At 50.6% G+C, this 27,799-nt stretch overlaps 1 protein-coding gene across 7 annotated transcripts in view; it reads left to right on the forward strand.

Moving 5' to 3' along the window:
* The first annotated feature begins 448 nt into the window (after positions 1–448).
* The window catches only part of CYRIB (CYFIP related Rac1 interactor B), a 142,020-nt gene continuing 114,669 nt past the window's right edge, over positions 449–27,799 (forward strand). For 5 of the 7 annotated variants that reach the window (XM_056138167.1, XM_056137917.1, XM_056138246.1 and 2 more), the window contains exon 1: positions 449–772. The gene's annotated coding sequence lies outside the window, so the exon portion shown is untranslated. The remainder of the gene's footprint in view (positions 773–27,799) is intronic. The other 2 variants (XM_056137850.1, XM_056137995.1) reach the window with 2 other exon arrangements.

The following is a 27,799-nucleotide window of genomic DNA, read 5'->3' on the forward strand; positions in this document are numbered from 1 at the left end:
ACATCTGGGGTTCGCAGGAATGGGGGGGGGGACGGTGAGGAATGGATGGAGGTCCTGAATGCACAGCCTCTCCCTGACCAACAGGGCATCATCCCACGTCCAGGTGGGGCACGGGCCAGGGCGGGGGGGGGGGGCAGCTGAAGCTGTGACCTGCCCGACAGGTTGTGACCTTGGCCCTCCCCGTATTCCCGGAGCTGGTGTGTCCCCTCCGCCGGGAGGGCCCAGAGCTCCCTGCACGCTCCCCACTCGCAGCGCACCCCAGCAGCTGCGACTCGCCCAAGGTCATCACGGTCCCGGGAGGGCTGGGGGATGGGGACGGGGGGTGGGGGGGAGCGGCGTGGGGTTGTCCCCAAGACCCAGGCTCGCGCCCGGACGCCCCCTCCCCCGCCGCCGTCGCCGCCGCCGCCTTTTGGGGGGCGGTCCCGGGGCGCCACGCGCGCTGACGCGGGGCCCCGCGATGCGGCGGGGACCGGGCGCGGGGGGCGGGAGGCGGCGTCGGCGAGCGTCCTCCTTTTGTGCGAGCGCCGGCGGCTGGGGCTTCTCGAAGGTAAACAGCGTTTCCTCTTCCTCCTCGAGGCGTCTCTTCCTTTTATAGTTATTTCTCGCCTGGCACTCGCCGGGGCCGCTGCCGCCGCCGCGCCGGGGCCGCTCGCGAACCTGTGGCGGTGACGTGAGAGCGGCCAACCCGGAAACGGCGGCTCCGCTCCCCGCGCCCCGCGCCCCGCGCCCCACGCCCCACGCCCGCTCCGCAGCTCGCCCGGCCGCCCGCCAGGTACGTGCCACCCGGACCCCCCGCCGGCGCCGCCCGGGTACTCCCCGTTCCCACCCTCGCCGCCCCCGCACGGCTCCTGCCCGGGGCGCGCGGGGTGCGGGGCGCGCGCGCGTGATGCTGGGTGGGGGCGAGGTGGGAGGCCCGGGGCGCGATCGGGTGCCGGAGAGGCGCCCAGCGGCTCGGGACTGGGTGGGGGGGAGGGTGGCCCGGGCAGCCGCGGGTGGGCTGAGGACGCCCAGGACGCGCGCGGGGCCGCCGCCTGGGTGCAGCCGGCTGCAGGGAGCGCGCCCCGAGGGAGGGGACGCGCGGGGTGGTCGGTCTCCCCATCCCCAACCCCCCCCGCCATACACACACACCCCTCCATGCACCCCGCTCGGCCGGGCCGACGTCTTGTGAGCCAGGTGAGAGCGCAGGGTCGTGCCGCAGCGCCCCCCGCGCGGCCCCCACCCCTCGGCCAACTTCCATGGGGAGTGGGCGGGCTTGGCAGGTCGGTGTTGGAAAAGAGGAACTGGAGGGGGGGAATGAACCAGCTCCCCGTTGACCTCGACACTTCCTCCTGGGTAACCACCCCGCATCTGTTGGAGGAGCACTTCCCCTTGGCCCCTTTATCTTTTTATCATCATCATCACCATCATCATCATCATCATCATCATCATCATCATTTTTTTTTTTTTTTTGGTTTTTAATGGGAGTGCACCGTGAACGGGTGGATGGATGCCCTTGGAGCGGGGTTTTATCTGGCACCGAACGAATACACACGCAGCGGGGGCTCGAACCTGGGTGTCTTCTCGGTCGCCCTGGGTCGGGGCTGGGTGGAAAGCGGAACCGCCGAGGACTTCCCCTGCTGGACCCCTGACTTTGCTCCCCACCCTGCTGCTCAGAAATGGAGTCGGCGGGGGAGGGGTTGAACGCGAAGGAGGCGACCGATGCTGGGGACCGGGACTTTGCGGATCGTCCCTGGCTCCCGTGTGACCTTGGACAGACCGCCTTCTCTCTCGGATTCTGTAAAATGGGCTGTGGTGACCTGGGCTGTCAGAAAATGAGCCGGAAGGTTCTGGTCTGGAGAGGGGCGCAGTGGTGGAAAGTGTCTTGCTCAAGTCACCTTTGATTTCTACCTTCCCTGTCTCCTGCGGAGGGGTTCCCGGAGCACTGGAGAGCAGGACTCCTTAGATATTTGTGCAATGAATGGTAGAAGGGGAATGGGTGTGGCCTCTCCTTTTGGCTCCTGTGCCCTGTTAACAAGCATCCTACTACACCCCCCACTTTTTTTTCCGTTTTTTTTCTTTCTGGGCTCTAGGTAATTGCTCCTCCCCTCCCTGGGGAGGATTACCTTGAGAAAATATTGACTCCCCGTGAAAAGGAGCTTAAACCCTGTCTTTGAGTCTCTCCCATTCTTGGAAGATTGCATGGGGTGGAAATAGGAAAGAAGCTTCATTTTGATTGGCTGCCAGGCCCTGCAGCTGGGCTCATTTCCCAGGCCCCCCGGGGTTCCTGTTACCGAGAGGGAACTGGGAGAGGTAGTCTCTGTCCCTTGCTGAGGGCTTGCTGAAGTGGTCAGCGCCTCTGAGTTTTCTCCCTGATGTCATTTGCATATTTGAGGTCTTGAAAGACTTCGGTTCTAAGGAGGACCAGGGTGTAAGAGTAGAGAGGGCGGGTTCCTGCCCAGAGGTACTTGGAGGTACCTGGCCTCTGGCTGGTGTCTAGCACTCCTCTCTGGGAGATTTTCAGATACCTTTGCTTGTGGGCAGCCATTCTTTTTTCTCACCTATCTTAGGACCCTTCGTTAGCTCTGTGGCTTTCCCTAGGGCTTATTTTCCACCTCTGGAAGGCAGGAGATACGCCTGGCATTGCTCTTATTTTAAGAGGCAGAACCTGGCACCACTCAGCAGACACCAGCTGCCCTGGGGGCATGTGCAAGTTCATTTTTAAGTCACAGAATGGCCACAGTTAGTGCTGAGGTCCCTGATTTTATTTCCATTTTATGAGACGGAGGGAGAGGCTACCTTTGGCCTGAGTCCAGCGAGGCATCGTCAGATCCAAGCTTCTCTCTGCAAGCTTCTGAATGCACAGTATAGGTTTTTTTGTTTGTGTGTTTGGGGGAACACCTGGTGGTGCTCAGGGCTTATTTCTGACTCTATTCAGGTATCACTACTTGGCAGTAGTGGGGGATTGATACGTGGTGCCAGGGATTGCAGCCGGGTCGGTCACATGCAAGGCAATCTCTCTACCTGCTGTATGATCGCTCTTGTCCCCTGTTGTTTATTGGGCAGAATGAGCAAAGGACTGATGATGTCTCCTTGGCTCTGTGGTTGTGCATTCGTTCTCCCCTCGACATTGGCAACTTGGCCTGTAGGCCACCTCAAAAGAGGTGGTTCTTACCAAATATGTCTTGATTCCCGATTGGGGAATTTCAGTCTCTGACAGTAATTAGCTCCAGATCCAGGGACTCCGATAGGGTGGGGGACCATACTGACTGAGAAAGTTGAAGTTAGGAAAGTGTAGCCTCATGCTTGGCATGGCTGTCATCTTGACTGAGGAGACCCCTGGTTTGTAGCTTTGGTGGTTGGGGCGTGTGTCAGTCTTTGGTGGTGCCATCTTTCAGTGAATATTGTCGTGAAAAGGCAGTGTCACAATGGAAAAGTATGCATCTTAAAGAAAGGGCCATGCTATGCAGTTTGTAGCAATGTGGATAAAACTAGAGACTTTATCATGCTAAGTGAATGAAAGGGAGAGATACAGAATGAGCTCCCTCATGCCTGGGACCCAAAGTTACACAACAAAGGCTCAAAGGCAACACAACAGGAGAATCAAACCACACAGTTGAATTGATGGGGGAGGGAGGATGATGTTGAAAGGGAGGGTCATTGGGGTCCTTGGGGGAGGGAGGAAGTACACTAGTGATGGGTGTGGTTTTGGAATTCTGCGCGTGAGAAGTCATCACTAACCGTATTGTGAATCACAGAATCTCAATGATTTTTTTTAAAGGCAATGTTATATTGGTGAAAAATCAGATTTGAAGTTAGTGCAGTTTGGGACTGAGAGATAGTGCAGGGCATTAAGCATTAGCCTTGCATGTGTCAACCCCAGTTTAATTCCTGGCACAACAGATATTTCTCTGAGCACCACCATGAGTGATTCCTGATCACAGGGCTGTGAATAAGCCCTGAGCATCACAGGGTGTGGCCTTAACACCTTCCCCCCTCAAAGAAACAGTACTCTTTACCTTGGCTCTGCCCATGAGTCCTTATAGGGGCTACTACGTTCTAGGAACGGGCAGAATAATACCATCCGATCTCATCCATCTCCTGTGTTTCTTAGGTAAGCACAAAGTTCAAATCTAAAAAAAATTTTTTTAAATTAAATCACTGTGAGTTAAGTAGTTACAAAGTTGTTCATGATTGAGTTTCATACAAATGTTCCAACACCCACCCCTCACCCTTCACCAGTGTTCATTTCCCATCACCAATGTCCTAGATTTCCCTCCATCCACCCCCACCCCCAGTCTGCCTCTACACCAGACTCTTCTCTCTCTCTTTCTCTTTCTTTCTCGCTCTCTGTCTCTCCTTTTGGTCATTATGGTTTGCTATACAAGTACTGTAAGGTTATTAATATCCGTTCACCTACTTTCATCACTCAGTTCTTGTTCAGAGTGATCATTTCCAAGTGACATTGTCATAGTGGTCCCTTCTCTAGACTAACTGCCCTCTCCCTCTTCCCCCCACTTTTGATAAGCTTCCAACTGTGGACCAGTCCTCCTGACCCTCGTTTCTACTGTCCGTGGGTAATAGTCTCAAAGATTCAGATTAAGACCTCACTTCTCCTTTTTTTTTTTTTGTGGGTTTTGGGCTACACCCAGTTCTGCTGGGGGCCTACTCCTTTACTCCTTGCTATGTGCTCAGGGGTCATTCTAGGTGGTGCAGTGCCAGGAATTGAAACCAGGGCTCCTGTATGCCAAGCACAGGCTTTGACTTATGGACCCATCTCCAGGCCCGCTGTCTCTCTTTTTAAATTTGAATTGGAGTTTCTCAAGGAAAGAATATTGGAGGAGAAGTGTAGTGCTGACTTTAATTCCTTTTCTCCTTCCCTCATGTGGCACTTGATGGCACGGTTGCTCGAAAAACAAACCATTGCCAGCCTGGGTTCCATTCATTTTTTTCCCCTTTACCTCATGAAGTCTGTTTTTTTCTGTGCTTAGGCTGCTCGTTTCAGATCGTCTTAATATTCTCATGGCCTTCTTCCTGCTTTCGGCTGAGACACAACTTCCCCAGGTTTTAAGTGCATAGACTTCCTGTTGCTTCAGTAGAACTTTATGAATCAAGTTTCTATTTTTTTTTCTATTTTTTTTATTATTATTAGTGTGAATCAAGTTTCTGATGGTCTTAAAAGGGAAAATTGGCCTCACCGGGTTGGAAAGAAATCTCATGGGTATTGTAGTGGGGGATGCAGGAGCAATCCATTTTCCCTGTTCTTTTCTGCATGTGATGGTGGCTTGCTTAGGGGTTTGGGGTCAGACTATCGGGGTCCATCTCCTGGTTCTGGTCCTGATTAACCTTGGGACCTGGAGCACAATGTTTCTTCTTACTCCGGGCCACCTTCTTCTTTCAGATGAGGGATAACAATTGCCAAGGTGGGTCATGGTGACCCACAGGGCTTGCACTTACACTGAGGTGCTGGGCAGTTGTTCATTTCCTCCCCACCTCAGGTCTCTGTCCTGGCCCTGCGCTAGGAGAACTGTTCCCAGTGGGAATGGAACCTGTGCTTGACCTTTTCTCCCTAGATCCAAGTTGGAACTTCCAGGCTTCCCCACATCTGAGTGTGCTTTCCTTGGGCCCGACCTGAGAGGTGTTGGCTGGGTGGCCAGCACGTCTACAGAACGAAAGGATAGCCCTGCCAGAACAGTCACTAAGAGTATTTGCGGGAGTCAATTGAGTTTACATTCTGTCCCATTGACTTTCCCCCCACACCCCCTTCCTTTCCAAAGACTTAACTCACTGCCATCTGCTCCAAGGGAAGGAGATATCATGTTCATAAATATATAAAGAATCAAAGTCAATGAGAGATAGGCTGGCAGAACTATTGCTGAGAGTGGTTTTTATAAATATTTGAGAAAATCTGGAGCCAATAGAGGACTTGGAGGATTTATTAAAGAACTGAAGATGTGTTTTGGGGACAGTCCCTTCTCACTCCAGATGGAACGAGCGACAAGAGCAGCAGAGGAGGGGCTGGAGAGATAGTATAGGGGTTGATAGTGCTTGTCTTGCACGTGATTGATCCAGGTTCAATCCCCGACATCCCTTATGGTCCTCCGAGAACCACCAGGAGAAGTTCCTGAGTGCAGAGCCAGGAGTAACCCCTGAGCAATGCTGGGTGTGCCCCCCCTACCAAACAAAAAAATCAGTAGAGGAGGGAGGAGCATTTCCTGAGCAGTGAGCAGCTGGGTGCACCTGGGCAGGTGGGCAGTGGGTGTGGGTCTCAGCTTCTGGATGTTGGCAGCTGTGCAGTTGTTCCTTCATGGGGCTTGATGGATGGGCAGGGCGGGGGGAGCCTAGTGCACAGAACTAGGGCTGAGAGGCCTGAAAGTTACTGAGCTCCAAGCCTGGGCTTGGAGAAGGCCAGTGGGTCTCCTGCAGGCCGGAGTGATAATATAGCAGTTAAGGAGCTTGCCTTGTCTGAGGCTGAGTTTAGATCCCCTGCACCTCATAGAGTCCCCTGAGCCTACCAGGAATTATCCCTAAGCACAGTGCCAGAAATAAGCCTTGAGCACAGTCAGTATGGTTACAAAAAAAAAAAGACAATGAGGAGGAAGAGGAGGAGGAAGAGGAGGAGGAAGAGGAGGAGGAGGAGGAGGAGGAGGAGGAGGAGGAGGAGGAGGAGGAGGAGGAAGGTTCCTGCAGTGCTCTCCTTTGGTTGAGTGTGGGCTATGTCGAAGTGATTCTTGCTGTGGCCCCCATGGTGGTCAGGTAGTGGAGTGGGGGCTGGTGGGGCAGGGGACCCTCAGAGCTGGACATGTTCTGGAGCCGTGTGTGCCTCTGAAACCCTCTGGGATTCTGCTGCAAATATTGCCTGTGGTCTGGGGTGGGTGCAGATCCCCTCATCCTCCTTTGGGGCACCCTCGTGGGTAGAGCATGGTCTGTGTAAGGAGCACTTTCGGGTCACCATCCACCCCTCTCGTTCACCCAGAACCCAGACTGACACTGGGGATACGGATCTGAATTTGATACTGACGGCTCCAGAGGCAGCCGAGAACTTGGTGAATGGGAGAAGCAGAAATGCCCAAAACACATTTGGCAAACTGTGTATTGTTCTAGAACAGGCTACAGGAAAAACACCGGCAAGGAGCAGGGGAAGTAGAGCTAGAGGAGATACACCCCCTACCCCCATATTGGGGCAGGAGAGAGTTAGTAGGGAGGGCACTTGCTTTACACATGACAGGCCAGTGTTCCATTCCCAGCACGCCATATGATCCTCCGAGAGTATCCTGAGTGCAGAGCCTGCAGTAAACCTGGTGTGGCCAAAAAACAAAACCAAAAGGGGAAAAAAAAAAAAACCAACTTAAACCGTTCATCTACCAGTTGGTGCTTCAAGGGCCCTGGAGAGTCTGGAGGCCTGAGGGGGTGGACAGGGATGGAGGCAGGAAGGGAAGAAAGGGAAGCAGAGTGGTGGGGTGGGCCTTTGCACGTGATTGTGGTCTGGAAGGACAAGCAGGAAGCTCAGACTTGGTTTCAGGCCTCAGCAGCCTGATTGTCACACTGAGCAGACGAGGGAACTGGGATACAGAGTGGGAAGCCTCTTTTTTTTTTCTTTCTCTTTTTGGGTCACACCCGGTGATGCTCAGGGCTTACTCCTGGCTCTTCACTCAGGAATTACTCCTGGCGGTGCTCAGGGGATCATATGGGATGCTGGGAATCGAACCCGGGTCGACTGCCTGCAAGGCAAATGCCCTACCCGCTGTACTATCGCTCCAGCCCCCCGAGTGGGAAGCCTCTTTCTCAAGAGACCATGTCAGAACTGGAGCTCCAAAGCTTCTGGCCTTTTTGGCTCGGCCTTTCCCATGGCTGGGCTGGAGCGATAGCACAGCGGGTAGGGCGTTCGTCTTACAAGCGGCCAACATGGCCGACCCGAGTTCGATTCCTCCGCCCCTCTCGGAGAGCCCGGCAAGCTACCGAGAGTATTCGATATGCCAGACACAGTAACAACAAAGTCTCCAATGGAGACGTTATTGGGCCCGCTCGAGCAAATCGACGATCAACGGGAGGGCCTTTACCTTTACCTTTCCCATGGCTAAGTGGTCTCCAGCAGTGAGCTCCGAGCCTGTGGCAGCAGCTGTAGTTGGAGTGGGGGTGTTGGACATCCTATCCCTGCTGAGAAGATACCTCAGGTTTCCCTTTGATAGCAGAAAAGGGACTTGCCCTTCTACCCAGGGTAAAAGAAGACCCAATACAGGGAGAAGTGGCAGCCTGGGAATGACACGTGGTGTCACAGACCAATGTCTACCTCTCCCCAGCCCTGCAGCATGAAAAGGGGGGTGGATGGTGGGGTGCAGCCAGGCAGCAGAGGTCAGGGTGGGAAGGGATTTGGGCAGGAGGAAGGGAAGCTCAACTCTTCATGCCTTTGCTTATGGCCTCCTGCCAGGATTCCCCCCCACATGTGAGCTCCTGGGAGGTTCTGACCATGGGTACATTGTTTTCCCCTGCTGAGCCAGAGCTGGGTAAGGAATTAGAGGAGGGCCAGAGAGAGACAGTACAGGGGGGGAAGGCATTTGCCTTGCGTGAGTCTGCAGGGTCCTAAGCCTGGCTTGAGTCCCTGGTACCACATCCAGTCCCCTGAGCACCAGCAGGGCATGCCTGACCTTGTCACTGTGATGAAGTCCTTTAACATGATATTCTCATAGGCATCATTCTTCACCCGGTTCGCACAGCCTCGGGGGCTGGGGCTGAGGAAGGCCAGCCAGCTCAGAGTGGAAGAGGGAGGGAGTCCTGTCTGCTTCTGAAACCGGCCCTGCTTTGCTCAAAACCAGAGTTGAGGGGGAATATAGAAGGCAAGGTGGAAGTGAAACTCGGCAATAACATCCTAAAATGTCTGCATCTCCTTCCCGCTCGCCCCCAACCCTAGGTTGCTGCGCATTTGCCCTCTGGAGGTGCCCGAGGGAGCAGCTGGGGCGTGCAGAGATCAAAGTGGAGGGGGGTGGGGGAAGCTGGGTGAACGGAAGCAGAGAGATACTGCCTAGTCATTTCTGAACAAGCCTTTTTTTTTATTAAAAATTTTTTTTTAAATGAATCACCATGAGGTACAGACTTACAAACTTTTGTGCTTATGTTTCAGTCATACAATGATCAAGTACCCATCCCTCCACCAGTGCCCATTCTCCATCAATGTTTTCTGTATTGGGCTGCAGAGAGAGTACAGCGGGTAGGGTGTTTGCCTTGCATATAGTTTATCTGGATTTGACCCTTGGCACCTCATGTGGTTCTCTGAGTCTGTCAGGAGTGATCCCTCAGTCAGTGATCCTCTCTGTCAGGGAGGCCCCCACCACCACCTCTGTGGAAGGCACATTCCCTTTTCATTCCCGTTTACTTTCTCTCTCCTTTTGGGTGTTATGGTTTGTGATACAGGTATTAAGTGGCCATCATTGAATACTTTTTTTTTTTTGCTTTTTGGGTCACACCTGGCGATGCACAGGGGTTACTTCTGGCTCTGCACTCAGGAATTACTCCTGGCAGTGCTCAGGGGACCATATGGGATGCTGGGAATCGAACCCAGGTTGTCCGCGTGCAAGCCTTACCTGATGTGCTGTCATTCCAGCCCCTGAACAAGGCTTCAGGGCGATCAAGTGTTTTGTTTGTTGTAATGGAGTAAGACCCGTCCTGCTACACAAGAACAGTAAAGAAATGCGTCTCCCTCCACCCCCTCCCCCATGTGCTTGCACGATTCTCCACGTATGTGAGCCTGTATGTGGAGTAAATACCACAAATTCTACTGTGCCGTCCCACTCAAGTTTTTAATGGCTGAGCAGACTTGGATGGGGCCAGCTTTGAATTTGTTTCTGGGGCTAACCCCAAGTACTCAGGACATAGAAGAGCGCTGTAAGTTGAGAACTGGGGTAGCGGGGAATCACACAGTGAAGGAGCACTTCTTGTTTTGGCCTGCTGGTGCTCAGAGGCTAGGCCTGACCTGGTGCTTGGAGAGGCATGTGCTTTCTAGAGCTCTCTCTCCAAGCCTGGGGCAGCATTTCTGAGCTGGGCTTTTCAAGGCTGGGACAGCCTCCCTGATGATCAGACTCGTGTGATTATCCAACTCTGGGTTTTATGATGCTGATGCGGGGGGATTTTGTAGGAGGGGTTGTTTGCTTATCACAAAAATTTTCCCTTCTGCTTCTCTTGTTTGTTTTCAGCTACACCCGGAGGTGCTTAGGGCTGACTCCTGGCTCTGTGCTTAGGGATCACTCCTGACAGACTCAGAGAACCATATGAGGTGCCAAGGGTCAAATCCAGATAAACTATATGCAAGGCAAACACCCTACCCGCTGTACTCTCTCTGCAGCCCAAACTCTCTCCCTTCTTTTTCCTTTTTTCTTCTTTTGCTTTTTTGGGTCACACCCAGTGATACACAGGGGTTACTCCTGGCTCATACACTCAGGAGTTACTCCCCGCGGTGCTTGGGGAACCACGTGGGATGCTGCTAATTGAACCCGGGTGAGCCGCATGCAAGGCAAACGCCCTACCCGCTGTGCTATGGCTCCAGCCCCCCTTCTTGAGCATGTACTTTGCATGTTTCGTTTCTGGCTTTCCCTTCTCAGAGCCAGCCTTTCCCTTCAACAGATAAGGGAACTCAGAAAACGATGGGGTCACCACGCAGCAGAACCAGAATCGAGACATCTTGTGCTGAATTTACCACGCTGCCTCTCGCTTTTACTACCTCTTTTCTGGGAACCTTGAACTGGACTTGAAAGCTCCCCGCCTAGTCTCTCCAGCCCCACCGAGTTGCAGCTGTGGCTTTGACTTGCTGCTGCTCAGAGAGGCTCTGGCTTTCCCAGGAAGCCTGTGTGATTAGCATCCTCGCACCAAGCCCTTCTGGAGCTACTGACTGTGACTTGTCAGTGGGGTAGAAGTGGGAGGGGCGGGTGCTGCGGGGCTCACAGGTAAGAGCTTCTTCTTCCCTGTGTTGCTCTGGCGCTAATTCGAGTGGTGAGGTTTTGGGTCAAAACACTGAAACTAACTCATGTTGTTAAGACATCTCCTGTCAGTATAAATGGTGCATTAGGTGTGGGGATTTATAGTCCCCTGCATCCTCCATGTTACATTGCTTGAGTGCATCCTACAAGAGAAAGGTTAGGGGGCTGGAGCAATAGTATATTGGATAGGGTGTTTGCCTTACATGCAGCCAACCCACGTTAGAGCCTGGCATCCCATATGGTCCCTGAGCACTGCCAGGAGTAATTTCTGAGTGCATGAGCCAGGAGTAGTAACCCCTGAACATCGCAGGGTGCAGGGTATGACCCAAGAAATCAGAGAGAGAGAGAGATAGAGAGAGACAGAGACAGAGAGACAGAGACAGAGAGAGAAACAGAGAGAGAGACAGAGAGAGAGTGAGCGGGAAGGATGGTCCTTGGACTTATATAATGGGGGAAATTGGAAGGAAATCTCTGTGTTTGGACAGTGGTCATCTTAGACTGGAGGGGAAAAAAGTGTTACCTTTTCTTGGGTTATGGGGCTGGAGCGATAGCACAGCAGGTAGGGCGTTCGCCTTACAAGCGGCCAACATGGCCGACCCGAGTTCGATTCCTCCGCCCCTCTCGGAGAGCCCGGCAAGCTACCGAGAGTATTCGATATGCCAGACACAGTAACAACAAAGTCTCCAATGGAGACGTTACTGGGCCCGCTCGAGCAAATGGACAAACATCCATTTTCAGTCCGTTTCAGATCTGGCCAGAGGAGCTGTGTTACCTCATTCCCACCCAGTATTCTGTTTTCTAACTTGGGTCTTCTTAAACTTTCTATTTGTGGGGAGGGGGAGAGAGTCAAGATCCATACTTTTTTGGTAAGATCTCCCCAATAGTGCTCAAGGAGCCTGGGGACCACTCCCGCAGATAACTTGGCCTGGCTATGTGGACCTGAAAGTTTGAAGCTCAGGTGAGTCATCCTAGGGGCTGCCAAGGCCACAGCCAGTTAAGCAGGGAAGGGGCATGTGGTCCCTGGGACTGAACTCAGGGCCCAGTGCATGAATGGTGAGTGCTGGACCTTTTGGGTGATCCACAGGCCCCAAGAGTTCACACTTTGTTTTGGAACCAGTTCCAGGGGTGCTCAGGGTTTATTCCTGGCCCTGTGCTCAGCCATCACATGTAGTGGTACTTGAGGTGGGAGGCAGAGACTGTGCTGGCAACCAACTGGGATTGGCCATATGCCAGACAAGTGCCTTAACCCCGTTCCAGCCCAGTAATCCAGATTTCAGTGAACATTCTCAAGTGATTTTGATGCAGTGTACCCACTACCCAGTTTAGTTAACCCCATGAAGTCTTTTTTTTAATTTTCAAAAGTATTTAAATTTTTATTAAATAACCTGATTGGCGAAGCTCTTCGTAGTTGAGTTTTTGACATATAGTCTTTTTTTATCTTATTTTTTTAATTGATTCACATGAGGTACACTAACAAAGCTTTCATGGTTGAGCTTCGATCATACAGTCATCAAATACCCATCCCTTCACTAGCGCACATTTTCCACCATCAAAATCCCCAGTATCCCACTACCCCATTCCACACTTCCCCCTGCCTCTTCAGATGGACAGTAGAGACCTAGAGAGGTGCAGTGAGTGGCCCAGAGCAATACAGGAGTTGGGTAATCACATGACTCACTTATGGGAAAAAGGAAGCACTGGCCATCGAGGGGAAGGCCCAGCTCTTGGGACATTGAGGTGGGTCAGTTCTCATAAGCAGACAGCGGAGTCCTTCAAGAGCTGTGAGGCTAGCCCTGGGGCCTTCCAGCCTGGGAGATCCAGTTTCCTATCTTGATCAGAGGCAGAATGTCACTTGGACCTAATGTCCCTGTGACCCCAAAGCAGAGAGGAAAAATGGCAATACTTGATCTCACTGTGCTGGGCTTGGCAGTTCCATGTCATGCTTGGGTTCATCATGGTCATGGGGTGGGGGAGTCCTGGGGCAGGGCTGGAGGTGTGTGGTGCCTTGGATCAAATTCAGGGTCTAACATCAGTGTTTCCCAGCGTGGACATTGCCCAGCAGGAGGCCCTGAAGTGATCCCCAGGTACACCTGTCGTGTGCTTTCTTCTTGTTCTTTTAAGGAAGGTAGATTTCCAGGGCACAGTGAGTCATTTTGGTTCTGAAAAGGGGGTGATGAACCATAAAAGTTTGGGAACCTCTGGTCTTCTGTATGCAAGGCAGGTACTCTAGCCATTTGAATGATCTGCCTGGTCTCTATTGAAAAATTTTTGGTTTTTAGTTTTTGGGTCACACCTAATGGCTCTGCAACGGGGAATCACTCCTGGCAGTACTCAGGGGACCAGATGGGTTGCTGGGGACTGAACACCTCATGCATGGTGAGTGTCTTACCCTCTGTTCTATTTTTGCAGCCCCTCCCCCCCACCTTTTTTTAGAGTTAAAACGTCAAAGTTGAGCATGGCAAAATTAAAGGAACATTTTGATGATGGCAATTGAGGCCATGTTCAGAATGCATCCTTGTCTTGCTCTAGCAGTGGAAGGGTTGCATGTATTCCATGTGTAGTTTCTGTTATTCCAGGGCACTCTCTGGCTTGTGGCTGATTCTCTGGAGAAATGGCAGGGACTGATTCTCTGGGTGGGAGACACTATGGAAGGAAGCAGAACCTCTTGGCTTAGCCTGGGCATTTAAAAATAAAAAATCCAAGACTCTGGTTTCAGCAGCTACTCAATGTCGGACCTTCTGCTGGCCGTTGACCCTGGACATCTCTCTGCAGGTGAACACCCTACCCTGGTCTTTTTTCTTTCATTTTTGGGTCACACCCGGCGATGCTCAGGGGTTACTCCTGGCTCATGCACTCAGAAATTACTATTGGTGGTGCTCAGGGGACCTTATGGGATGCTGGAAATCAAACCCAAGTTGGCCGCGTGCAAGGCAAATGCCCTACCCACTGTGCTATCGCTCCAGCCCCCTACCCTGGTCTGGATTTGAAAGGTCCTCTTAGGCCCCTGGAAAGCCCAGACTTTGGGGGATCCCATCTTCCTGTGGGCCCGCCTTCTTGTGGAACTATCTCCTAAGCTGTGTTTCTCAAAGTGTCAGTGGTGAAATGCAGGGGAAGTAGAGGAAAAAAAGGCATTTGCATGTGCCTGACTGATTTTCCCCTGTCCTGTTCTTTTTAGAGGAAAATGAGGAATAAACCAGGTATGACCTTTCCCGGGCTTCTCCCAGGCATCCCTGCTCTTGTGGTCCTGACGGGGTTGGAAAATACCTTGGTCTAGATTAGCTGAGCTCTGTCTCAAGACACTGAGCACTTTGTTTTTATTATTTTTTTTTGCTTTTTGGTGCTCGGGGGACCATCTGGGATGCTGGGGATTGAACGACTGCATGCAAGGTAAACGCCCTGGCCTACTTGCTGTCCTCTTGCTCTGGCCCCATCCTTAAACACTTTAAAACCAAAGGGAAAGGAACCGGATCCTTCATTTGGATCACATCAGAGACTGCTGCTGGGGGGTAGGGAGGATTTGATTCTCTATGGAGCGTCTCATTTGCATCTTGGAGCTCCCACGCAATGAGGAAAAGGGTGAAAAGCACCTGAATTTGCTCATGTTTTGTGCAGAGATGGGAATATTCTACAATAGCTTTCAAGAAAAAAACCCAGCGGTTGCCCAACCTGTCCCGACCAGGATGCCCGTGAAAGCACTTTCTCTCCCCTCCCCTCCCCTCCCCTCCCCTCCCACCCTCCCCTCCCACCCTCCCCTCCCCTCCCCTCCCCTCCCCTCCCCTCCCCTCCCCTCCCCTCCCCTCCCCTCTCCTTTCCTCTCCTCTCCTCTCTCTTCCTCTGTCTTGTCTTCCCTTCCCCTCCCCTACTCTTCCCTCTCCTCCCCATCCTTCTCCTCCTACCCCCACAGTGCTAGGGCCCAAACTCAAGTGCATTGCTTAGGAGTCACTCCTGGCGATGGAATCCAGGGCCCCCTTCTGTAAAGCACGTGCCCTTGAGCCTCCTCCCTGGCCGGTACCATTGTCTTCTTGCAGTTGGATCTCCACAGAGCCTTCTGGGCAACCATGTCAATTTGTACTAGGAATCCTGAGGATAGTCCTAACCTCTGACCCGTGAACCCACTTCTGGGACTAGCTCCTAAGGCAGTGAAGAGTGAGGGGAAACTGCTGCACGGATATGGCCAAAGGGACTTGAAGGACTGGAGCACATACTCCATAGGCCCGAGGCCCCAGGATTTTTCACCGCAGCCTCATGGTCCCCCAAGCACCTCTGGGCCCAAGAATGGAACCATCTGGCCTGTAGAGCTTGGCCTGGCACTGCTGAGAGTCGCTTCCATGCTCTGTGAGCATCTCTGGGGAGGCCTACTTAGGGATCTTTAGCACCATTTTTTTAGTTTGTTTTTGGGTCACATCTGGTGATGCTCAGGGTCACTCCTGGCCCTACACTCAGGAATTATTTCTGGTGATGCTGGGGGCACCGTATGAGATGCTGGGGTATTGAACCTGGCTTGGCCACCTGCAAAGCCTGCTATACTATCTCTTCAGCACCTAACTCAGTTCATTTTGATTTCAGGGAAATAAAGAAATCTAAGATTTAGTAGAATAGTTATGCATGGCATGGAGTTATACCAGTAACACTCAGGCTTGGGCTTATCTGATGTGAAAATATGAATAGATCTGATACTAGGATTGAAGATTATCAGAGAAAGATATCTAGCAGTTTTTTTTTAAATTGGGAAATAATGGGCATTTTATTACTTTCAGGTGTACCAGTTACCATCTGTTAGGGGTGGCCCTGTTCTGCCCTTCACCCATTTTTGTTTTGTTTTTAGAAGTTGTGTTTTTATTTTATTTTACTTATTTATTTAGTTTTGCTTTTTGGGTCACACCTGGCAATGCACAGGGGTTTCTACTGGCTCATGCACTCAGGAAATACTCCTGGCAGTGCTTCCAGGAACATATTGGATGCTGAGAATTGAACCCGGGTTGGCTGCATGCAAGGCAAATGCCTTACCTGCTGTGCTATCGCTCCAGCCCCTATTATTTTTTTATTGACTGAAATTCTGTGATTTATGATGCTGTTGATGATTTCTCATGCACATAACCCTAGCACCACACCCATCACCAGTGCACCCAACCTCCCTCCCAGTGACCTTTCATTTTAATCCCTACCCATGAACTAAGTTGTGTAGATCAGTTCTTCCATTGCCCCTTCACCCATTTTGCCAATCCAGCATCAAAAAAAATTTTTTTTTATTTGAATCACAGTGAGATACACAGTTACAAAGTTGTGCATGGTTGGGTTTCAGTCATATAATGCTTCAATCCCAGTCCCTTCACCAGTGTACATTTCCCACCACCAACGTTCTAGTTCCCCCCCCCAACAGTCCCCCCCATATGGCATGCTGGGAATCAAATTCAGGTCGACTGCGTGCAAGGCAAATGCCCTACTCGCTGTGCTATCACTCCAGCCCCTTTCTTTTTTAAAAAAAATATTATTTTTTAAAGTTGAGCCTTGTGTGCTTATATATAAATACACATATATTTGTAAAAATATATTTCCCTCAAAGATTGGTTGCGTTCTACTTTAACCCCCCTCAAATATGATGGAATATGAGTGGTGTGAGGTATGAAATGTGTCGACCTCTCAGTCCAGTAATAGGTTCACTCATGGGTGAGGTCTGGTCAGAGTGTGTGGAGAGCAACTGTGAGCATGGACAGGCTTAATGGCCCTTGGGTGAAATACAACAATCTTCACACACTTTACTCTAAGGAAACTTTTGAAGCATTTTCAGTGGTTTATTCATAACAAACAATACAAAATAAATTATTGTGTTTCTTCTTTGGGGTAGGAGTTGTGGTTCAGAATGGAAACATCCAAAATATGGTGGTGGGAAGGTATAAAGGGTTGGTGTTCAAATATTAAAAGTAATCGAATATTGTGAATTATTTTATAAAATAAAATAAAATTTAAAAATTATTATTTTTTCTATTGAGTCACCATGAGATACACAGTTTTAAAGCTGTTCATGATCAGGTTTTAGTCATACAATGATCCAACAACACCCATCCCTCCACCAGGGTCCATTTCCCACCACCTGTTTCCCCAGTTTCCCTCCTGCCACGTCCATCCCCCACAACCTGCCTCTATGGCAGTCACTTTTCTTTTCTCTCAGTCTTTCTGTCCCTCTCTTTCTCTGTCTCTTTCTTTCTCTTACTATCTCTGTCTCTCTCTGTCTCTCTGTCTCTCTCTCTCTCTCTCCTCTCTTTTCCTCTCTCCTCAGCATTCTTAAGTACAATAGCCACTCTAGGTCAAACTCTTTTAGAATCTTTTAGGCCAACTGGAGAATTTTGATAAATGAGGCAACCTGGAACCTGGGGTCAGAGAGATTTCTAGAAATACAGCACTCCTGGTGAACAGCTGAAGACATGGGGTACGTTGGAAACACCCAACACCAACAGCTCCCTTTATCTCCTTGGGAAAGTTACTTTCAGGGAAAGCGTAGATGAATGACAACCACTGTTCATGGTGACCAAGAATTTTTGCTTGGAGTGATGTGTCCTGTGTCTGGGCCCACGCTGCTGACTCGGGTTCTGTGGAGGGAGTTACTGTTTGGAGGATCCCTGGACGATGCGTTGGGTACTCCTAGCCCCCAGCACCGCCAGAGACTTCTCTGGGCTTGCTCCTGGTTCTTTGCTCAGGGATCAATCCTGGTGGAACTTGGCAGGGGTGGCGGGGCGGGTATGACATGCAGAGGATGGAACCAGAGTCGGCATTGTGCAGGGTGGGTGCTTTCCTTACTCACTGTCTAGGTGTCCAGCTCACAGGGTATGACTTGGGCCTCTGTGAAGGGACAGCGTCGACTCTGCATGCGCTTGAGATGCAGGGAGCATAGAGAAATGGTGTCTCCTGCTGTCTGAGAACTTCCCAGCAAGTGGCCACAGTCGCCTCAGCTGGCAGCCTCACAGGGTGGGCGGCCGGGACCATCGTGATTTATGACACTGCATTTTTCCAGCCAGCCATCCTGGAATGTTTTAAATTTTTATCGAATCACCATGAGATAGAGCTGTTCACGATTGGGTTTCAGTCATACAATGTTCCAACATCCATTTCTCCGCCACTGTAATTTCCCAGTGTCAATGTCCCCAGTTTCCCTCCCCATCCCCAAACCACCCCCAACTCCAGCCTGCCTCTGTGGCAGGCGCCACTCTTCTTTCTCTCTCATTTTAGGCATCATGGTTTGTGATACAGATGCTGAAAGGTTATCATATATATCCTTTTACCTACTTTCAACACACTTTTCCAGAGTGATCATTTCCAACTAGTGTTGTCATAATGGACCCTCCTCTATCTTAACTACCCTCCACCTCCCACATCCTTGTGGTAATTTCCAACCATTGACCAGTTTTCCTGGCCCATTTTCATGGGCCTTGGATAGGTTTCATACTATTTTTTTTATTATATCCCACAAATGAATGCAGTCATTCTGTACCTGTCCCTCTCCTTCTGACTCATGACATGATTATTTTCTCAGAGTTCTCTCTGTCATCTTGCATCTTGGCCAGGGTTTTGGAGGGGTTTTGATTCCGAAGTCCTCAGGCCTTTCTATTCATTACATTTTCCTACTTACTATTATAGTTATTTTTGTGCTATAAGAGTTTAAACCCAGGGCCTCACATATGTAAAGCATGTGTTCAGTCACGGAGCCTAGCACCAAGCCCTTGGTCCATCTGGGGGGTTTGGCCTTCCAAGTGTTCCCCGCAGGAACTACTCCCTGCAACTCTTCTCAGCCAACCAGCCTGGCGATTAAATGCAGGGGCCTGAGGGTACATTGCTACTCAGGCCCTCCAGTGCTGGGTCTGTCCGGCTGCAGGTGGTGGTGTTGGGATGGACCATGTGGTGCCAGGGATGAGATTGGGCTGGGCACATGCCTTGCCAATGCCCCAACCCTTGTACTCTCTCTTCTCCCTGCAGCCATTTACTATTTTCTTTTTATCAGTGATTTATTTTTGGACCACACCCAGCAGTGCTCAAGGCTGTTCCTGGCTCAGTGCTGGGGGAAGGGAATCTCTCCTTTCAGGGCTCCAAGTTACAGGTGGTGCTGGCCATAGAACCTGACCATTCTACATGTGTTCCAGATTGTAGAATTACCTCCCCAGCTTCCTGAGCCATTTTTCTTAAGGAAGCCACAAAACTTCTAAAGGGTTGTGGCGTACAGGTGTTAAGTTTATGCTGGATAAATAGCTGAATTAATTTTATAATTGGGATAGAGTATTAAGTAGATATTCATTTTTAGCCCCAGTGCACAATATATTTTTTGTTGCTGTTTCTGGAACACACCTGGCAGTGCTCAGGGCTTACTTTTGGCTCTGTGTTCAGGGATCACTCCTGTGGTGCTTGGGACCAGATGGGATATAGGGGAATAAATGCAGGTCTGTCACGTTCAAGGCAAGCACCACACCACTGCATTCTCTCTCTGTCCCACCGCATGCATAATAACAAATATTTCTTTCTTTTTTTTTCCTGCTTTTTGGGTCATACCCAGTGATGTTCAGGGGTTACTCATGGCTCATGCACTCAGGAATTACTCCTGGCGGTGCTCGGGGGACCATATGGAATGCTGGGAGTCGAATTTTGGGTCAGCCATGTGCAAGGCAAACGCCCTACCCACTGTGCTGTCATTCCAACCCCAACAAATATTTCTTGAGGCATGTTTTTTTTTTCTTTAAGAGTCTACATCCAGCAGTGCTGGGGCTGCTCCCTGTTTGGTTCTGGGAGCTCCTCCTGAAGGGGTCCTGAGGAACATATGATACTGGATTGAACCTGGGGCCGCATCATGCAAGTCCCCTTAGAACCATCTCACCAGATCCTGAGGGTTCACTGTCATGCCTGAATGTATGTGGGTCTATGATTAGATAGGAAAAGGGGACATCCTTGAGCATCTAAGGGTGAACACCCTGAAAAAATTCCTCCTTTGGGCGTGCCTCTCATTTCCTCTTCAGCATCATCTCAGAGGTAGCTGGGGTACCATTCTATACATCCTTGCAGGTTGCCCGATAGGACTTACTTATCGCTCCAAGGTCACTGCCATTGGCTCTGCGTAGGCCCCTTCCCAGAGCTGCCCTTCCTGTGGATCGGGGATGGGGGTACCCTAGCAGGGAGTGGGTTGGTGAGCTGCCCTAGTGACCCACACCTGAGGATGCTGCCTGCTGCCTGTGACTGCCCCTTGGGAAGTCCAGAGCTGGACTTAACCAAGGTCTGCTCTCTTTCCTCTCTTCTGTCCCTGTGTCTGCCACACTCCACCTCTCCTCCTGTATGCCTGCCTCAGAGCCAGGCTCTCTCTCTCTCTTGGAGTGAATAATTGAGTTAACTCTAGGAACAGACGTCTATGAATAGACATGCTGGAAGAAAACGTTTTTGCCAAGTTTGAGCCTAGCTTGAGTATTTTCAGCGCTGAATTAAAGATGAGCTTCTTGCCTCTCTGTTCTGCTTAGCCTGGACCAACTGCTACATCTTGGATTTTAAAGAGAGGAGGAGGAGGAAGAAGGAGGAGGAAAAGGAAAGGGGCCTTATCTGATAGGAAGAAGTGAAGTCTTCATAACGACGCCTGACATCTGTTCAGGCTTTGTGTCTGCACTGTGGCCTGATCTCTTGAATGCCACTGAGTCCCAGGATGGAGGCATTTTCTCTCTTAAGTCTACAGGTCAGCAGCATTCAGGAGATTTTGCTCCAAGAGTGTTTGGAGACTGGGTGCATGATTCTGTTTCTCTCCAGAATGTGGAAGTCCAGAGAGGCTGTGTGCTGTGTACACAGCAGCAGAGACACAGTTGAAATTTACTTCCTTCGTCCTGCATTTCCCTCCCTAACCTGCATTTCCCTCCCTAACCCTCCAACACAGTTGGAACTTACTTCCTTAGTCCTGCATTTCCCTCCCTAACCTTCCCTAACCTTTCCTAATCTTCCTCTTTAACCTTTCCTCCTAATCTTTCCCTCCCCTGGTCTTCCCTCCCTCACCCTCCCTCCCTAACCTACCCTCTCTAACCTTCCCTGTAGCACTGTGGCACTCTCCTCTGGTTGTTCATTGATTTGCTAGAGTGGGCACCAGTAACGTCTCCTTTGTGAGACTTGTTACTGTTTTTGGCATACTGAATGCACTACAAGGAGCTTAACAGGCTCTGCCGTGCAGGTGGAATACTCTTGGTAGTTTGCCGGGCTCTCCGAGAGAGATGGAGGAATCGAACCTGGGTTGGCTGGGTGCAAGGCAAACACCCTACCCACTGTGATATTGCTCCAGCCCAAGGTTAACCTTCCCTAACCTTCCCTAATCCTCCTGAGCCCTCCTTTCCATCCCTAAGCCCTCCTCCTACCCTGCCCTCCTTTCTCTGCTTTCAGGGTTGAACCTAGGGCCTCACACCAGCAAGGCAAGTGCTCTATGGTTGAGCTAGGTGCCCACACCCACTTTGAAAAACAACATCATCATCATTGCTTTTTCTCTCCCTTCCCTTTCCTTGTTATCACTGCAGCAACTACAGGTGCGGTGCTTGCGCACTCCTAGTCACAGTGCCCTGGAGTGTTTGTGTGTGGAGGGTGACTCCCCAGCTGGCATTGCACCATATGAGGTGGTAAGGTCTCAGGCCTGCAAGGCAGAGATTGTGTTCGTGAACACTCCCTGGGCCCTGACCCCGGCTCCTCAGACATTCCCCTTGGCCTCCTTGCAGGTGCGCTTCAGACCAGCCCGGCAGTGAACTGAGGAAAAGAGATTTGCTTTACGGTGAACTCTGGGCCTCGGCCTTTCCTGGCTTTGCAGGTTGCTGTTCCTTATACTCTGCCTGACGGTGGGGCGGCGACTCCAGCGGGCCTCCTTTCGCTTCTCCCATATATGTGGCTGAGTTTTTTCCCATCTGTGCAACTCTCAGGGAGTTCCGCCGGCCATGTTACTCAGTGAACTGGGTCAGCACTAAGCTGGCAACTGTGAAGGATGAGGACTGTTGTTCTTTGGTGGATGGGCCCCAGTTGCCTCTCCCTCTTTGTGTCAGCTTTCTTGGTCTGTCCTCTTCATTTTCATTTATATTTTGGGGTGCTGAAGTGGGAGGGCTTCTAAAGCACTCCTCAGGAGCTCTGCTGTCTCCTGCTGGAGATTCTCAGCCACCCGAGTTGGTGGCTTGATGCAAGGACCCAAGGCTGTGTTGCTGTTCGGGTCCTTGTGGTGCTGGGATAAGTGGCGTTATCCCACTGATGAGTCTCAGGGGCCCCCAGGGCTGCACCTAGTGATGCTCTGGTGACCACATGGTGCCAGGGATCAAGCTGGGGTCTGAAGGGAGTCCCCAATGAAGCCCCAAGTCTCCGCAACTTTATTTTTTCAGTGCTGAGGATCAAACCAAGGGCTCCTGCATGCAAGGCATGTGCTTTCCTGCGCAGCCATATACTCTGCTCCAAAAGATTTGAAGAGGAGGGGTTTGGACCATACCCATTGGCACTGTTTTTGGCTTTGTGCTCAGGGCTCACTTCTGGTGGTACTCAGGGGACCAGGTGTGGTTCCGGGGATCAAATTGGGGTCTACTGCATCCAAAATAAGAGCCTTAACCTCATATTATCTCTCCAGCAACCCTCCATCCACCCCCACTCCCACCTCTAGGATTTTTAAAACGTGCTTTTGACAAACTTTGTGAGAACTTCACAGCAGGAGTCAGGAGGGACAAGCTTAACTGCATAGTGATTGCTGGTGTGGGTGAAGGAACCTAGTCTAGCTCTCCCCCTGGGACCAGTGAATGAATTCTGCAGGAAGTTTGGGTTCACGTTTTACCCTAGAAACATCGGCACTGCAAATACCCATTTGTACTGGCCCTCCCCGCGTCTTCCCTGCCAGTTGGGTTTAATCATAATCATTGTTGAAATCTCACAGCATTTTCTCCTACCCCTGTTTTTATTTTTGCTTTTTTTTTGGTGGGGGGGGGTTACACCTGGCAATGCACAGTGGTTACTTCTGGCTCTGCACTCAGAAATTACTCCTGGCCGTGCTTGGGGGACCATAATGGGATGCGGGGGATTGAACCTGGGTCGACCGCATGCAAGGCATGCAAGGCAAATGCCCTGCCCTCTGTACTATCGCTCCAGCCCCCCACCACTGGTTTTAACTAGTTAGTCCTTACTCACCACATTTCATCCGTTTTCTTTTAAACATTTATTTTCAGAGGGTGATCTGTGTTTATGAGCCTGGAGTAAGTGCAAAGCCTTGATTCTCATTATTGTGGCCAGTGATGGCCAAGAAATGAGGCATAATCTGTCTCCTCCTCTGAATTCTGGGAGGAGAGAAGGAACAGGGAAGTCCCCCTCCACCTCCAGAAGCAACTAGCCCAGCCCTGCTTGTGTGTGTGTGTGTGTGTGTGTGTGTGTGTGTGTGTGTGTGTGAAGGCTTGCACATCTTCCCCACCCCACTGGACTATGTGCCCTAAGTCAATGTAAACTGACTTTTCCCTGCCATTTCCTCCCCCAATAGATTTCACCCTCAACCTAGAAGGCTGTGTTTTTTTTTTTACTTGTCTTCTTACCTGTGTCTATGCCCCCTAGGATATCTCCTAGCTTTTTGTTTGTTTTTATTTGTTGGCCAAACCTTGTGATGCTCAGGGGTTACTCCTGGCTCTGTGCTCAAAGCTCAGGGGATCATGCGGGGTACAAGGGACTGAACCCAGGTCTACAGCATGCAAGCCAAACACCCTACTTCCTGTACTATCTCTCCAGCCTCTAACCTAGGTTTTTAAACTGATCTGTGACCCTGATGGGATTGCATGACTAATGTGGAGGTCGTGAAAAGTTTGGTTAGCTGTAAGAGGTTTTTGAATGAACAGCGATCAAAAATTAAACTCAACCATGTCAGGGACCCCAAGTATTTTCTCTTGACCACCTGTGTTGTATTTCTCAGGTTAAAAGTGCTAAAGAGTAAAAACCTAAGAAACCCTGAAATGGAGCATACTATAGGAGCGCAGTAACTATTTGTTCAGTGAATAAATGGACCCCATGACATTCCAACATTGGGAATCTATTTCTCTGTTTCATCATTGGCTAAATCTTTTTTTTTCTTTTTTGTGTCACACCTGGCGATGCACAGGAGTTACTCCTGGTTCATGCACTCAGAAATCACTCCTGGCGGTGCTCGAGGGACCATATGGGATGCTGGGAATTGAACCTGGGTCGGCCGCGTGTAAGGCAAACGCCCTCCCTGCTGTACTGTTGCTCTAGCACCAGTTTAAATCTTAAAAAATAAACAAAACCAAAAACTAATGATTCCCCAAAGGGAGAATATGGCTCTATTTTATTTTCACAGTACGTGGATCACCGGAAGACAGGAGAAACTCCTGGACTCCTGAAAGTCTGGGTTGGGGGTGAGGGTGGGGCTGGGGTGTGCAGTGAGGGAAGTAGAATCCGTAAGGAAACTGGAATGAAGAGTGTAGGATTGGAGGCTTGGCTGCTTTCATTAGCAAGAGTACTTGGATAGTCACCCGAATATCACAGACAACTTTCTAATCTAGAAATGAAAAAGCAATAGTAATGCCATATTCTTACCTTGAGAGTCTTGGGAGTTGGGGCATGGCTCCAAGGGTTGGAGCACTGCATGCAGGAGCCTGGGTCCAACTGAGCAGGATTGAACAATCCCTGGCACCTTTTTGTTCTTGGAGTAGCCCCCAAGCACTTCCAGGTGGCTCCAACAAAACAGCCTTACCTGCCCTCTCCTCTGGGTTTTGGTTTCCCTGTGGCCCTGAGTCCACCCAGGTGTTCTGGTGGTACCAATTCAGCGTGTTCCTTGTGCTCCTATGGTGTGCCAGGCAGGCACTGGAGGAGGCCCTGAGGATGTACTGATGTAGGGCAAGGCTTCATCTGTTCTCACTCACAACCCCTTATCACCCAAGAAATGCAACACGGGCCAATTCAAATAAGATCCATATTTGGACATGTGACCTTGTTCTTGTTCTTGTCCACACTCCTGAAAATTGTGACTGATAAAGAGGAGCGCTCTCTCTCTCTCTCTCTCTCTCTCTCTCTCTCTCTCTCTCTATCCCTCTCTCTCTCCTCTCTCTCTCTCCGTTCCCCTTCCCCCAATAGAAAGGGAGTGATGCCTACCTCCCCCCCCCAAGCTAAAAAATATAATTGTTGCCATCCTTAATGCACAGTGCACTCATTTTTGTTCTCAGCAGGGCTTCTGGGAGTTAGAAATGATGGCTGATGGATTAACCTATCTTTAAGACTCTAGTACTCAGGGCCTAGAGGATCTAGGCCCCAGATAGTGTAGACTGAATGAATGACTGTGAACCAATGAGTCTATGACCTTTTGACCATGGCAGTTTCAGCTACCTAAAACGTAGCCAACCTTGAATGGCTTTTTGAGGTAGGGGAAAAGGAGTGTTTCTGGAAATGAGTCTTTGATACTATATTAGAGGTTTTGCAATATCAGATGCTTGAAGTCCTGCTTGACGGTTGCTCTCTGTGGTGTGAGATGAAGCAACACTTCCTTTGTTCACACTTGGTTCTGTAGAAACCTTCAGGGCTCTCTCCCCTCATTTCCGCTCTCTGGGAAGCCCCTAGATCAATCGTGTGGCACTTAGGGAGGGGGAATTGAGGCTCTTGGATCTACCTATACTCTATTCTATAGTTTGGGAAATGGATGCTTCTTTTAGATTTTCTTTCTTTCTTTCTTTCTTTCTTTCTCTCTCTCTCTCTCTCTCTCTCTCTCTCTCTTTCTTTCGTTCTTTGCGGGAGGGGGGGCAAGTGGGTGGGGTGGGGTGGCACACCCAGTGATGCTCACAGGTAACTTCTGGTTCTGCACACAGGAATTACTTTGGGCAGTGGTTGGGGGACCACATGGGATGCCAAGTATTGAATCCAGGTCAGCTATGTTCAAGGCAAATGCTCTATCCACTCCGGCCCTAATGTCTCCTAGACTTTCTGTATTGTTGGGTGCTCAGCATCTCACCTCTCTCCTGCTTGGTGGCATCTCTAAGGTGTCAGTCTTTTGCTGTGGATGATGGAGTAGGACTCAGTCTCCTTTTTTCTTGCCTCTAGCTGCTCAGGTGTTGGATGCGGCCACAGTGTGGCCGCCTGGCCTAGATTCTGGGGTGCCAGCAGGCAGGACCAGTGAGTGGAGCTCAGTGGAGATGGCCAGCACTGAAGCAGGCATCCTGGGGCCTGGCCTTGACCATGTTTCCCTCTTCCCTTGGAGCCTTATTCCAGCCCGGCTTGCCAGCCTGCTTTTGATTCTGAGAGCGCCCTTGTTTTGTCTCCTCAAGTTCATGTTTCCTGTAAATGAGTCCTCGACTCCTTCTGTCATATGTCGTTGGTAACCCAGATGGAACCCACCACCGTGGCCATACCAACACTCATGGTCCTTTGCAGGAAATTTGGTAATACAGAAGGTAGGATAGGTGACTTTACTTTGACTGCTCCCCCTTTGAAATGATTTAAAAAATTTTTTATCTTCACTTATTTTGGCCTGGGCAGCTTTCCTGCCTCAAGAAGCTTTGATGTGAGCGAAGTGGGCTCTGTGGACCCGAGGCCACTAGAACAGAATCAAACTCTGGATCCTTCTCTGTTTTGTTGATCAACACAGACTGGACCCAGGGCGTGCAGAAGGCAACTCAGTGACTCCTCAGCTATTGACTGAGAAGCTGGCGAACAGCTGGGTGTGTCTGGAGACTCACTTAATTTGTCCTAAAATAATCAACCAGTAGGAAATTTCAGAATGCCGAGAGACAGATTTGTACAGACATAAAATTTTGCTTTATTTCTTGGAATTGACAGTGGAAGGGGAGTCAAATCAGTGTTTCTAAAAGGCACTTCTCCCCTTCTTCCCTCTTCTCTCTCCTCCAGAACTTGACCAGTGATTTGAGCCCCTTGCCAGATGTTGGTCTTCTCCTGCCCCAATTCCCTGCTGGGTTTTGGAATCAAAGTGAGCATGCATGCAATTTGTTTCAGCTTCGTGGGTGCCTTCGATCAGTCCCCAGGCCACCTGCAGCTGTAGCGTTCTTGCAAGTCACGAGCATGGGGCCTGCATGCCTGCATACATCCTATATGAGCTATTTGCTTGTTTCTATAGTACTCTGTTGGGGCATTTGGGACACAGAAGATAGCCCTGGGCCCAGGACCGGCACATACATTTTCTTATTGGCAAAGGTGACTTCTTAGATGTTCCTTAAGTGACTGATTTTGGGATGGGACAATGAGCCTGACTTCTCCAGGTGGACCTAATGTAGTCATGAATCCTTCTAAGAGAATAGGTACCCGGGACACAGTACAACAGGTTAGCCCTCCACCCCCATTCTTCAACCTGGGGTGTGTGAATCAATACAAATATTCCCTGCAGTCCCCCCAAATACCCCCTCCACCAATCATTAGGGGCTCCTGATTTGGGTACTACAGTGTTACAGAGTGAGCAGAGCATCTCACTGTTTTATTTGTTTGTTTGTTTCTCTCTTAGAGGGAAGCTGGTCAGTGGAATAGTTCTCAGGTCTGTAGGTGTGATAAAGTTGGAGGATGGTGGGATAGAGCACATGCTTTGCATGCAGGTGACTGGGTTCAATCCCAGTCCGGCCTCTGCCTGGGAACTCCTCCTGCCCTCCCACCCACACACAAACACACACTGCTAGGAGCAATTCCTGAGCACCACAAGTATCTCCCCTACTCTCTCCCCTCCCCTCGAGAACAAGAGAGATGGAGGTATGGTAATGAAAACATAGGGTGAGAGACAGATTTGCAGGGTCTGTGCCAGGACTGTGACGGTGGAGGAAGGTGCCACGATGTGACCAGAGTGCAGGCAGGCAGCAGACGCTGGAGGAGGAGATGGGTCCCGTGCTCCTGCCACCTCCTTGATTTCA

Source organism: Sorex fumeus, unplaced genomic scaffold (genome assembly GCF_029834395.1).
Source record: "Sorex fumeus unplaced genomic scaffold, SorFum_2.1 ptg000002l, whole genome shotgun sequence".
NCBI lineage: Eukaryota > Metazoa > Chordata > Mammalia > Eulipotyphla > Soricidae > Sorex > Sorex fumeus.